The sequence below is a fragment of the Danio aesculapii genome, chromosome 7 (genome assembly GCF_903798145.1).
Source record: "Danio aesculapii chromosome 7, fDanAes4.1, whole genome shotgun sequence".
NCBI lineage: Eukaryota > Metazoa > Chordata > Actinopteri > Cypriniformes > Danionidae > Danio > Danio aesculapii.
Window position 1 is genome coordinate 6,380,807 of NC_079441.1, and position 12,500 is coordinate 6,393,306.

The window sequence follows — 12,500 nt, forward strand, 5'->3', positions numbered from 1 at the left end:
GAATGTGAAATATTGGGATAAGTGGTTAGAGCCCTTGTTATTCGCTGTGTGGGAGGTTCCCCAAGCCTCCATGGGTTTTTCCCCTTCGAGCTTCTCTTCGACAGACAGCCCCGAGGGGTTTTGGATGTTGTTAGAGAGGCTTGGGACGATGAGCCTTCACAAAGTAAAAATCAAATTCAATATATTCTGGACCTTAGAGCAAAACTCCACACACTGGGGTGGCTCTCTACGGAGCTTTTACTTAAAGCCCAAAATGACCAGCGCCAGCGATATGACAGGGGCACTAAACTATGTAAATTTTCACAGCTGGTGAAGGTGACACTACGCTTGTTACCAACAAGGATGACCTGGGGCCAGAGAGCACATCTCCCAGCGAGCCAGTCATCTATTTCACTATAGAAAAGTCAGCGCTGTATCGAAATTCAACGCATATCCAATGCCATGTATTGACGAGTTGCTCAACCGGTTAGGTGCTGCTCGATATTATTCGACATTGGGTTTGACTAAGGGATATTGGCAGATCCCCTTAACTCCTCTATACTGCAAAAAAACAGTCTTCATGGCGCCTTTTGGATTGCACCAATTTGTGACACTTCCGTTCGGGCTGTTTGGGGCTACATTCCAGTGTCTGATGGACAAAATACTTGGTCCTCACTCAGCATATGCCACTGCTTATTTAGTTGACATAATTTTCAGTAATAATTGGCAGCAGGCATATGCAACATCTGAGGGTGGTATTATCGGCGCTGAGACAGGCCGGGCTCACGGCCAACCCGAAGAATTGCGCAAATGAGTGAGTGGAGGTAAGGTATCTGGGCTTTCACTTGGGTCACGGGCAGGTGCAGCCCAAAATTGATAAGACTGCAGCTATTGCAACCTGTCTGAGACCTAAGACAGAAAAGGAGGTGAGATTTTTGGGACTGGCGGGATATTATAGGTGTTTTGTTCCTAATAATTCGGGCCTCGTCACCTAATTGATCTCACTAAAAAGAATACCTTCCAATGGTTGGAGCAGTGACAACAAGCGTTCACCAAGGTAAAATCTATACTTTGAAGGGGGGTGCTATTGCACGCTCCTGGCTCTCCCCAAAGTCAGCAAGCATAAGACCAAGTACGGCACCATAGAAAAGAAGTGCCTGGCGATACGGTGGGCCGTTCTCACTCGTCGCTAATACCTCCTGGGTAGAGAATTCATCCTCTGTTCAGATCATGCTCCTCTCCAGTGGCTTCATGCATGAAATATACCAACTACTAGATAAAATCTACTACTTGCCTTATATCGCCGACCCTCTCTTCTTACCATCCTACAGACGAACTTTGCTACAATGATTAAGAGTCTACCATGTAAACAGCGATTTTTGATTACCTTAAAGGACCACCCGAGTCACAAGGTTTTTTCTTTTTTTCACTTTTCCAGCAGTCCTTACTTCATGTTCTCATCCAATAACTGTCAACACCCGAAATTACATGAAACTCTGGAGGAAATGCTGAATAGTCTGGGGATGCGACATTAATTGTTTTGTATTAAAACTTTCCTTCTAAAAGCGCTTCCTTGGTCTTATCCATATTTCTTTGCACGTTGAACAAACGTCGACCACAAAAGGAAATAAAAAAAACTGCAACCATGTTAATTGCGTTTATTTTATTTTTTACACATTAAATATTTCAAATTAATCACATGCGTTAACACGCTAATTTTGACAGCGCTAATGTTTTTTTTTTACTCTAGAACATTCAGTGAGCATCAATAACAATTTAGCTTGTTCTGTCATTCTTTGATTCTTTGTGTTGGTAAGGTTTTTTGTGGCATGGACTGCATTCTCTGTGACAATTGCTTGTTTTTCCAGTTGTCCAGGCAGGATAGTACACGCTGGATAGGTTGTGTTCAATAAAAGTGATGTGTGCAGCTATTACAGCATTAACTGTCCATTCTATTCAGCATAAAGTATAGAAATGTGTTGGCAGCGGTGCTGGGTTTTTTTTTTTATGAAGAGCACAATGTGAGCATGGCTGAGCATAGACCATTTTCACAGTGCTGGGTTTCTCAGCAGCAAAAGTCACCACAGCTTGGTAAACACACAAAGCAGGATAGTATCAATGTGGTAGAGTACAAAAGTGTTTCAAAAATCAACTTTCACTAAAACAAAGGTGTGAGACTAATAGCCAGTGTTGTGCAAGTTACTTCCAAACTGTAATCCTACAGATTACTTGTTACTGTTATTTAAAAGTAATCCCTTACATTACAATATTACTGTCTCAAAATTGTAATATGTTACATTACTCTTATATTTTTAGTTACTTTCACCAAAATAACTACAGAATTAGAACTTAACATTCTAAAATGACTAAATGTACTGCAGAGCATTTTACATCCAGTAGAAAGTGACATGACATAGAACAGGGATTCTCAACCGGTGGGCCGCGGCCCACTAGTGGGCCTCAGCGATCCTGCAGGTGGGCCGCAAGATAGCTTAAAAGTAACTCTTAATATTAAGGGTGTCACAAGATCTCGCGAGATCAAATCACGACAAGATTTCTCATCGAAGTAAAAAGTTGTCTCGTGAGTTGAGATGTTAGCATGATGGAGCGTGAGGGTGAAATTAGCATTGAAGATTGGAAGCAGGATTGAATTTGAACCACAAATCAAGTCCTTTGCATATCCCTGGTAAGGCTGGCTTCTGTGATGCATATGTCATTCGGTTGGGCGGGCGGGTGTGACGTAACGGCTTTTTGGCTCATTGGAGTTAGATGTGCAGAAAGCCGCATTATTGAAGTGCAGTACAGATAGGTAAACGCCGCAATCAAACTATTACCATCATGTAGGACTTCTAGCCACATTTTGCGAAAGGACAGTCCACACTGCTGTTTGACACTATATTCTCGCCACCTACACACATCTCGAAGCGCGCACACACATACTGAACTGCTGGAGACTCAACACACCCGCCTTCATCATTACCAAACACTTTAATGCTGTACAGGAAAGCGGACGTTTTCTTTTCATGGTTCAAGTGACCAAATTCTGGACAAGGACTAAAAAAACGCTTTTATATTGTCATGTGGCACAAGTATATAAGCATGTTTACGAGAGAGAAAGAGCGCAACATCCACCACGTAACCAATATAAAATAATACTGTTGCTTATATCATGCGCATAAATCATTTTAGGATTTTCATTTTAGGGGGGCTCAGCGCCTTATAAGGTAAAAAAAAACAATTATATATATATATATATATATATATATATATATATATATATATATATATATATATATATATATATATATATATATGTGTGACCTTTATACTTCACTCCCGAACCCACTTCATTCACCCTTCAGCAATACACAGACACTGGACTCGGATGAGGAGGATTTTATTTTGCCCTGCACACAGAGCAGTAACAGTGAGATCAACACGGTATACTTAGCATCCACATCCACAGCAGTTCTCCCTAACTCTGCTGCAGTCTATCTTGAAAGTTTAGATCATTATTATATAAAACAAAGATAGAAATATAAAAATACAGAAAATGCGTAACTAATATCGCTGAATAAACACATTTAATACCTAAACACAAAATATAATAGAAAATTACCTGCACACAGAGCAGTAACAGTGAGATCAACACGGTTTAACTTAGCATCCACATCTAAAACACATATACTTCATTAGCACTTGCTGTATAAGCATATGGGGGAAAACATCAAGATGAGATTAAAAGTATCAAAATCAAACAAATATGAAAAGAAAACGCACTCTATCGATCAATAAATGTATATAAAGTGTGCTAGACTTTTAAAGCTGCATGCAATCAATCATTTAAATGATATTTTTATATTTTAGTGTGGAGCTAACACATAACCCGACTCACCCACAGCAGTTCTCCCTAACTCTGCTGCAGTCTATACACAGACTCTGTGCGCAATAGCGCCACCGGCAAACTAGCAGGAACTGCACTTCCATTAATAAACTATTAACATGGTATATATTTATTTCATTACACACATATATATATATAATATTTATGTATAATTATATATAATTATTATATAATTATATATAATAATAGTTTTTTTTTGCCGAGATTTATATATATATATATTAGGGCTGGGTGGTATATCGGGTTCTGGTGATATATCAATATGATTCCCCAACGCGTATTATCCATATCGTTCATATCGATGTGGTTTGAGGCCACACCTGCGCATTTTTGCGCGAAACAGACCACTCCAAGGTAGCACGCGAGCTCCACTAGTCCCACTTGCACAATGTCCTCATGCGCAAATGAATGATTCACTCCATCTTGAATGATTCAAAATGAACGAATCATTCAAGAAGGACCCATCACTACACGCGACATACAGGAACATGCAGTGCCAGTGTTGTATCGATCATTTTATCGATGATTTCTTCCACAATTGACTGCAAGAACCAACATAGAAGCCTTGTCGAATTGACAAGCAGCACCTGAATGTGTTCACAAGAATTAAAAACACGAAAATGGGAGGAATGTATACCGCATTTTGAAAGTGAAACCACCTCATTTTGACTGATTATAAATTCAGTATTTATGTCACAAAGGTCTCTTCTTTATATTTACATTATAACACATTTAGCTCTGCGTTCTGGGGTCCGTTCTTCGTACCTCGCTTAAATGATCAAAGATGAATTGGCAGACCCTGGATCTTTTAATCTTGATAACTGATGTCTGGTTAATTTAGTTTTTCAAACAAGTTGGCAAATCAGATTAAAATGTCTGGATAAACTGATCTGAAACATCCGCTGAGTGTGAAGGACAGATCTATCGATCCCCGAAATCATGATCAGCAATGCAACGATTGGCTGACGGCACAGCAGCGTAATGACATCATCTGATTAATATTCAACTATCCATGTGAGCAAAATTACATCAAATTAGCAGTAAACGGTTTGTTAAATATGGCACGCAATAACTTTCCACATTTGTGGTGAGCTGCAGGTTTGACCCTTTCATGTGTAAAGAGTATTTAGCAATTTTTTTTGTGTTACAGTTAGACCGGATTTTCTTTACTATAGTAGCCATAGTAGTATTATAGTAGCTGGTTTCTTAAGTGGTGTAAAGAATAACTGGATGTTTACAAAAGCATTTTGGTATTGGAAAAGGCGTCTGCAACTTTTGTGAAGCATCAAAACACTGTCAAAACATGTTCATGACTGCATAAATTATTATTGCTTTTTTTTCACATATTGTGCATGTCTATTACACACAAATTGTTCTAAAGCGATTTAAAAAGTTCATTTCAATGAATGTTCTCTTTGAACCAGCAGGTGGCAGTCTTTGTACTTTTATTTTGGAGTGCAGGTTGCATAAGTTTTGTTAATAACTTTGTATATATAGTTAAAAATATATATTTATTTTCCCAAGTGTATAAAACTACTACTGTAAAAAATATCAGCATTCTGTACATACTTTCAGTATTATCTTTTTAATTGACCCGATCTAATCCTGTTTACATGAAAGGAGCCTGCTCCCTAGCAGGTTTGAGCTACCAGAATTCTTGCTATGACAGGTCTCATATGAGTTTTGAAGGATGAAACGATCCTGGATCGTGTCAAATCGTCAATAACCAAATCCAGCTAACTGAGTAATCCACATACGATGAACAGACCCCAGATGTCACCTGACGTTTTTTTCAGTGCATCTTGAACAAAAAAAGTTTTTGTTTACAGTTTTATTTTATAACATTAAATACAAGTCCTAGCAAAAGAATTTCTTGTCACCATCTAATCGTATAACAAATAAACCAGCATTAAGCCAATAATCATTATTAAAGGGGGGCTATTGTGTGGCAACAACCACAGACATCCCTAAGTGAGAAGCAGCCGTCCGCTATTAGAGTTTCTGTACCATACTGGCCAAAGATAATGTCAGTGACTAAGAAGCATTATAAATGTGGTGTTTTTATGATTCACATCTGAGCCACTTAATTTGACATTTTCAGTTCATCACAGAGATAACCGTTTTGAATGTGCCTCTACAAGAGCACATAGGTGTTTGTAGCTAAAAAAAAAATTGTTGGCTACTTTGAGCTGAAACTTCACATACACACTCTAGGGACATCAGAAACTTAATTTACATGTTGTAAAAGGGGCACAATAGGTATCCTGTAAAACTGTTGGAATATCTAATTAATTCCATGCGCATTCAATAACAAAAAGAGAGGTTTTTCTTTAAAAATATAAAAAGTTTATTGGATTGACGTTGGTTTAAGGTAATGGATCGACTTTGGATTTTGTTCACTGTTGCGTTGGCAGATGTATGTGTCTGTCTCTCTCTCTCTCTCTCTCTCTCTTTACATCTGCAGGCCCCGCCTTAGTTACGCAGACGATGTGCCCTGGGATTGGATGAAGTAACCCAGGGTGTCCTTTAAAAAGGGAAAACGGGCGTGGGGCAGGAGAGGGAGTTTTGTTGTCGTGTTGTTTGGTGTGATATAAAATTATTCTTGTTGCTAAGTATTATCGTTGATTGTGTTTCCTGTGCTGGTGTATAAGTTTTGGCTCTATGTTGAATTTCCATCCGTGTTTCCCCCTCCTATTATTTTGTTTATGGTTTGTTTCTTAATATTCTAAATATTGTACATGGTAAGAGGCAGTGGCGGTTGAACACCACACTTTTCGTTTCTGTAAATGTTTTCTCCTGTTTTTATAACTAGTTAGGGAGGTAGGGGTTAGTTTCATTTGGGTGTTTAGTTAGTGTACACTTTTTATTTGTTATTTTTCCGTGGGTCCACTCCGAGGGAGTTGGCTTCATGTTTTTGGGTGATAAAAAAGAAAATGACCAAAAAAAAAGACAAATAAAGAGACCCGACACCAAAGAGTCATAACAACCTATCATCCAACACAATCTAAAATCAACCAAATTTCAAAGTCATTTGATTTGTTATTGGTGATTAGCTTTTTATAGAGTACTACTCACTACTCTTGAGTACTTTCAAAGGGCCATGACACCCCCAACTTTCGGTTCAAGTCTATGTAACCCTCTTCGTTGGTGTGCTTCCCCAAAATGTCTCTGCGTTGTGTATGTGTGATAGGATGAATAAGAAGGACACCAAGACCGTGGTTGAGCCAAACAGAGCAGCTTTCCCTTTAATGGACTCCTCTCTTCATTTTGTCACTTGCACGGCAGAAATGGCACTGCAACATCTTTCCCACAAGGAAACACATATGGCGGCAAATCAATGCCAATATTAATCGAGCGCAGCGGTGATGTTTGCGCGCGAGGAGAAGTGAACCGTGAGCAGATTACAGATCTACACGCGAGAAAACTACAGCTCGCGAGCGCACAGGGGATCTTCACGCGCGCTCTCAACTGATCCAGCGCGAAGAAAACAAGTCCCGCGCGCGCACCTCATCATCTGTGCGCACGATGTACGCTCTCGCGAGCGAGGTCATGCCTACAGCGCGCGCGCGCGATCAGTTCTCTCCGCTCGCTCGCTGGTTCTTCTCTCTGCTCGCGCGAAACATTTTGGATTTTTGTCAGTCCTGGGGCGGGACTTGGTTCACTTGTTATCTCTAGCGCTATTGGCTACTCTACCTTTCCAGAAGTTAGCCGGGATTGGACGCCGATTAAACGACGAACCATAATGCACGTGATCTTATCACCTTAACAAACATGGCTTCAACGGACCAGCACGTAAGTAATCATTTCATTTATTATGAAAATTATTGCCTTTGTTAGAAAAGGTAGTTATTAGAAACTTTATTAACAGGCGCCCTGTTTACTGACACATTGTCTTGTTAAATCAACTAATCTACTTAATCTTTAATTTATATTTACACAAAGCAAATTAAAAAATTTTATTATGCTTACTTTGTAGTCAAAGTATCAATACTTCATCAATATATGCAATTGCACCATTGAAGGTAGTAAAACTACATTATTCACAAACTAGTGTATACTTTATATTTGGTATTCTGCTCAAATAAAGTATATAGCATTGCACACTGTATTTTTTCTTTCACATTTAAGTTTTCATTATATAAATTTTGTTTAGAGGGAGCACTGCAAAAAATGCTTTTCTTGTTTAGATTTTGTCTTGTTTTAGTATAAATATCTAAAATCTCTCATATCAAGAAGAATTTTCTTGACGAGCAAAACATATTGTCTTGTTTTGAGAAATAATATGCCAATGTGAGTTTTTCCTTAAAGCAAGCAAAATAATCTGCCAATGGGGTAAGCAAATTAATCTCGTTTTTTCTTTTGACGTAAGATTATTTTGCTTACCCCATTGGCAAAAACTCAATTAATATTAACATATTATTTCTCAAAACAAGACAATATGTTTTGCTCGTCAAGAAAATTCTTCTTGATATGAGAGATTTTAGATATTTATACTAAAACAAGACAAAATCTAAACAAGAAAAGCATTTTTTGCAGTGCTCCCTCTAAACAAAATTTATATAATGAAAACTTAAATGTGAAAGAAAAAATACAGTGTGCAATGCTATATATTTTATACACTAGTTTGTGAATAATGTAGTTTTACTACCTTCAATCGTGCAATTGCATATATTGATGAAGTATTGATACTTTGACTACAAAGTAAGCATAATAAAAATTTTAATTTGCTTTGTGTTAATTAAATATAAATTAAAGATTAAGTAGATTACTTGATTTAACAAGACAATGTGTCAGTAAACAGGGCGCCTGTTAATAAAGTTTCTAATAACTACCTTTTCTAACAAAGGCAATAATTTTCATAATAAATGAAATGATTACTTACGTGCTGGTCCGTTGAAGCCATGTTTGTTAAGGTGATGATAAGATCACGTGAATTATGGTTCGTCGTTTAATCGGCGTCCAATCCCGGCTAACTTCCGGAAAGGTAGAGTAGCCAATAGCGCTAGAGATAACAAGTGAACCAAGTCCCGCCCCAGGACTGACAAAAATCCAAAATGTTTCGCGCGAGCAGAGAGAAGAACCAGCGAGCGAGCGGAGAGAACTGATCGCGCGCGCTGTAGGCATGACCTCGCTCGCGAGAGCGTACATCGTGCGCACAGATGATGAGGTGCGCGCGCGGGACTTGTTTTCTTCGCGCTGGATCAGTTGAGAGCGCGCGTGAAGATCCCCTGTGCGCTCGCGAGCTGTAGTTTTCTCGCGTGTAGATCTGTAATCTGCTCACTATGGAATAAAATCACTGTCATTAATATTTCGTGCGTAAATAAAATTCACGCATCCGTAATTATAAAATCGCAAAGGAAAACGGAGCGTACTCGTAATTTTACGAGGCTACAATTTCAAAATCTGCGATTAGAACAGACACAGATACGACATTTTGTTTTTCTGTTTGTTTATGACTGATACATTTACGATGGGTGTACTTTACAAGCACGAATTACAGTTTCACCACGGACACGAAGTCCTGATTACGAGTACGAATCAAACAGCGAGACTTCACTGTCAAAATTACGTCACCGCTTCAACAGGCATTAATAAACAAGCGAGAGTCATCGATCATAAAGGCGCGCCTGCTGGACGTTCCAGCTTACACACACCGTGTCAGATAAGATTTCTGTTATTCCCTCTTTGAGAAATGTCCGTCATGAGCTGTAATAAAGGTTGAGACTCAATGAGGTCCTATTTCGCTGTGTTTCTTGGACATTTTACTGAATCAAAATGAAGAACGGGCCGAGGATAGAGAGCTAGCATAATGTCAGTTAACGTTACAGGCAGCGGGCGCAGAGTTTCTCAGTGAATCACTGAACGGTGTTCAACTATAACAGGACATCTGTTGATCAAGTCACCTTTTTTAAAGCCAGATCGAATATTGATCTATTATGTAATGAAGATATCAGCAAAAGGCAGTTTAAATATTTGAGGGTTTGTGCTCACCAGAAGTTTGTAACGTTAAACATTTATGAGACTATGAATCAAAATAAATAAATGTTAAATATGTGACCCCGGACCACAAAACCAGACATGAGGGGCAATCATCTGAAACAGACCTGTATGTCATCTGAAAGCTGAATAATTAAGCTCCTCATTGATGTATGGAAAGGGGATGATATGTTCATATATATATTTATATTTACTTGATTAAACTATTAGTTACATTATATTGTATTACTATAATTAATAAACTATTACCATAAACATTTATATTACCATTTAGCCGTATACTATTCTGTGTGTTTCTCTCTTTCCGTGTGTGTTTGTTCTATATTGGTGATTGTTTAATTACCACATTATATTTTGCTTATTCTGGTTTATTTAAAGTTAATTAATTGATAAGAGTAAAACTTTTCTTTGTTTTATCTACCTATACTGGATAAATCTGTCTAATTTAATGTGTTCTCTGGTGATCTTAGAGTATTTGAGAGTTATTTAAACAGTTAAAATAGGTGACTTAATCAACATATGTCATGTTATAGTTAAGTGATTCACTGAGAGACTCTGCGCTCGCTGCCTGTAACGTTAACTGACATTATGCTAGCTCTCTATCCTCGGCCCGTTCTTCATTTTGATTCAGTAAAATGTCCAAGAAACACAGCGAAATAGGACCTCATTGAGTCTCAACCTTTATTACAGCTCATGACGGACATTTCTCAAAGAGGGAATAACAGAAATCTTATCTGACACGGTGTGTGTAAGCTGGAACGTCCAGCAGGCGCGCCTTTATGATCGATGACTCTCGCTTGTTTATTAATGCCTGTTGAAGCGGTGACGTAATTTTGACAGTGAAGTCTCGCTGTTTGATTCGTACTCGTAATCAGGACTTCGTGTCCGTGGTGAAACTGTAATTCGTTTTTGTAAAGTACACCCATCGTAAATGTATCAGTCATAAACAAACAGAAAAACAAAATGTCGTATCTGTGTCTGTTCTAATCGCAGATTTTGAAATTGTAGCCTCGTAAAATTACGAGTACGCTCCGTTTTCCTTTACGATTTTATAATTACGGATGCGTGAATTTTATTTACGCACGAAATATTAATGACAGTGATTTTATTCCATACTCACGGTTCACTTCTCCTCGCGCGCAAACATCACCGCTGCGCTCGATTAATATTGGCATTGATTTGCCGCCATAAACACAACTCAGTACATCATACAATATCTTTAAAGATCACAATGTGTAACAAATTGGCCCAAATAAATGATGTAAATGTGGCTGCAGCTAAATAACTAGTAAGCTGGCCGTTCACAAACTAATTTAAACACTGAAAAGACAATCTACAACATATGACAGGCAATTATAAATGTTAAATATATTCACAATATAAAGAACCAACCAAATAAAATGCCCTATCACCCCTAAAACAACATAAAATATGCTCTGCCGCATGGAAACATCTAAAATGTCAGAAATATAAGTCAATTTATCAAAAATAAGGACATCTACACATTAGTTAATGCCCTAACTATAACATATCTCATAAAATAACATGGATGGCAAATATTATTGACAAAATTAAACAGATTCTGTGCAGAGCTGAATTATTCCTCCTTACCTTTCCCACAAGGAAACACAACTGAGGCCAACCAGCAGCCCATCTCCCCAACACAACACACAGCTTCCCCCGGAGGAAAGGAAGAGATATAACATATTACCTACATCTACCTCAGAATTTTTTTTAAAACTGCATCATAACGGGCGTGGAGCTCCGTGAGCAGAGACAGGAGTGAGCGTGGTCAGCAGAGCAGAGGAGAAGAAGGAGAACTGTCGTCAGTCGGCTCACAAAATAAGACACAAACCGTGAAGAGACGCATGATTTTATAGTTTGCGTTTTAACTTTGTAAAGAAATAAACAGTAATTTAATGCCCTGCTACATTTGTCATTTGTAATTTTATATACACACAACTACAATTTATATCATTATAAAGATAATCATGTTCATATAAACACTATAAATGAGGACTTCTCCCTCAATCCCCGGGTCTGAATGCAGACTCAGTGCAGCAGGTCTCTTGCCCTGCCTGTTTCAACCATTAGCCCTGCAGGTAATCTGGAGGATTTAGGCGAACACAGCAGCACGGTGATTTCTCTAAATGTGAACTAACTCCACCGATAAAGGACAAAGTCCGACATTCTCCAATTCTCGTACTGCTGTCCTGACAAAAATGCTGGCTGCACACAAACAGCTTTGCTGTATCGGCCCTGACAGCATCGATGTGAAAAACATGCAACAAACCCCGTCGATCATGGTAACAAACACATACGACCCTACATGAAAGGCTAAATACTGCATGCTGTGGGTCCGTGGACGTGGTCTCACCCAGTCATCAACATAGGGTCTCACAGCTTGGCCCTGGCAGATCTTGCCTTCAGAAAGCACGCGCAGTCATGAATAAGAAAGAAGGCGGCTTTTCTCATAGGATAAGAAAACTATGAATAATAATGAGAAACCGACGCGTCATGTTTGCACTTGCAGTTTTGCGCCACATCACAGATTTTGATCCCGCCCCAAAAATCATTTTAAACCCAGAAGATGAAATTAGCTGACAAAAGCTCAAAATTA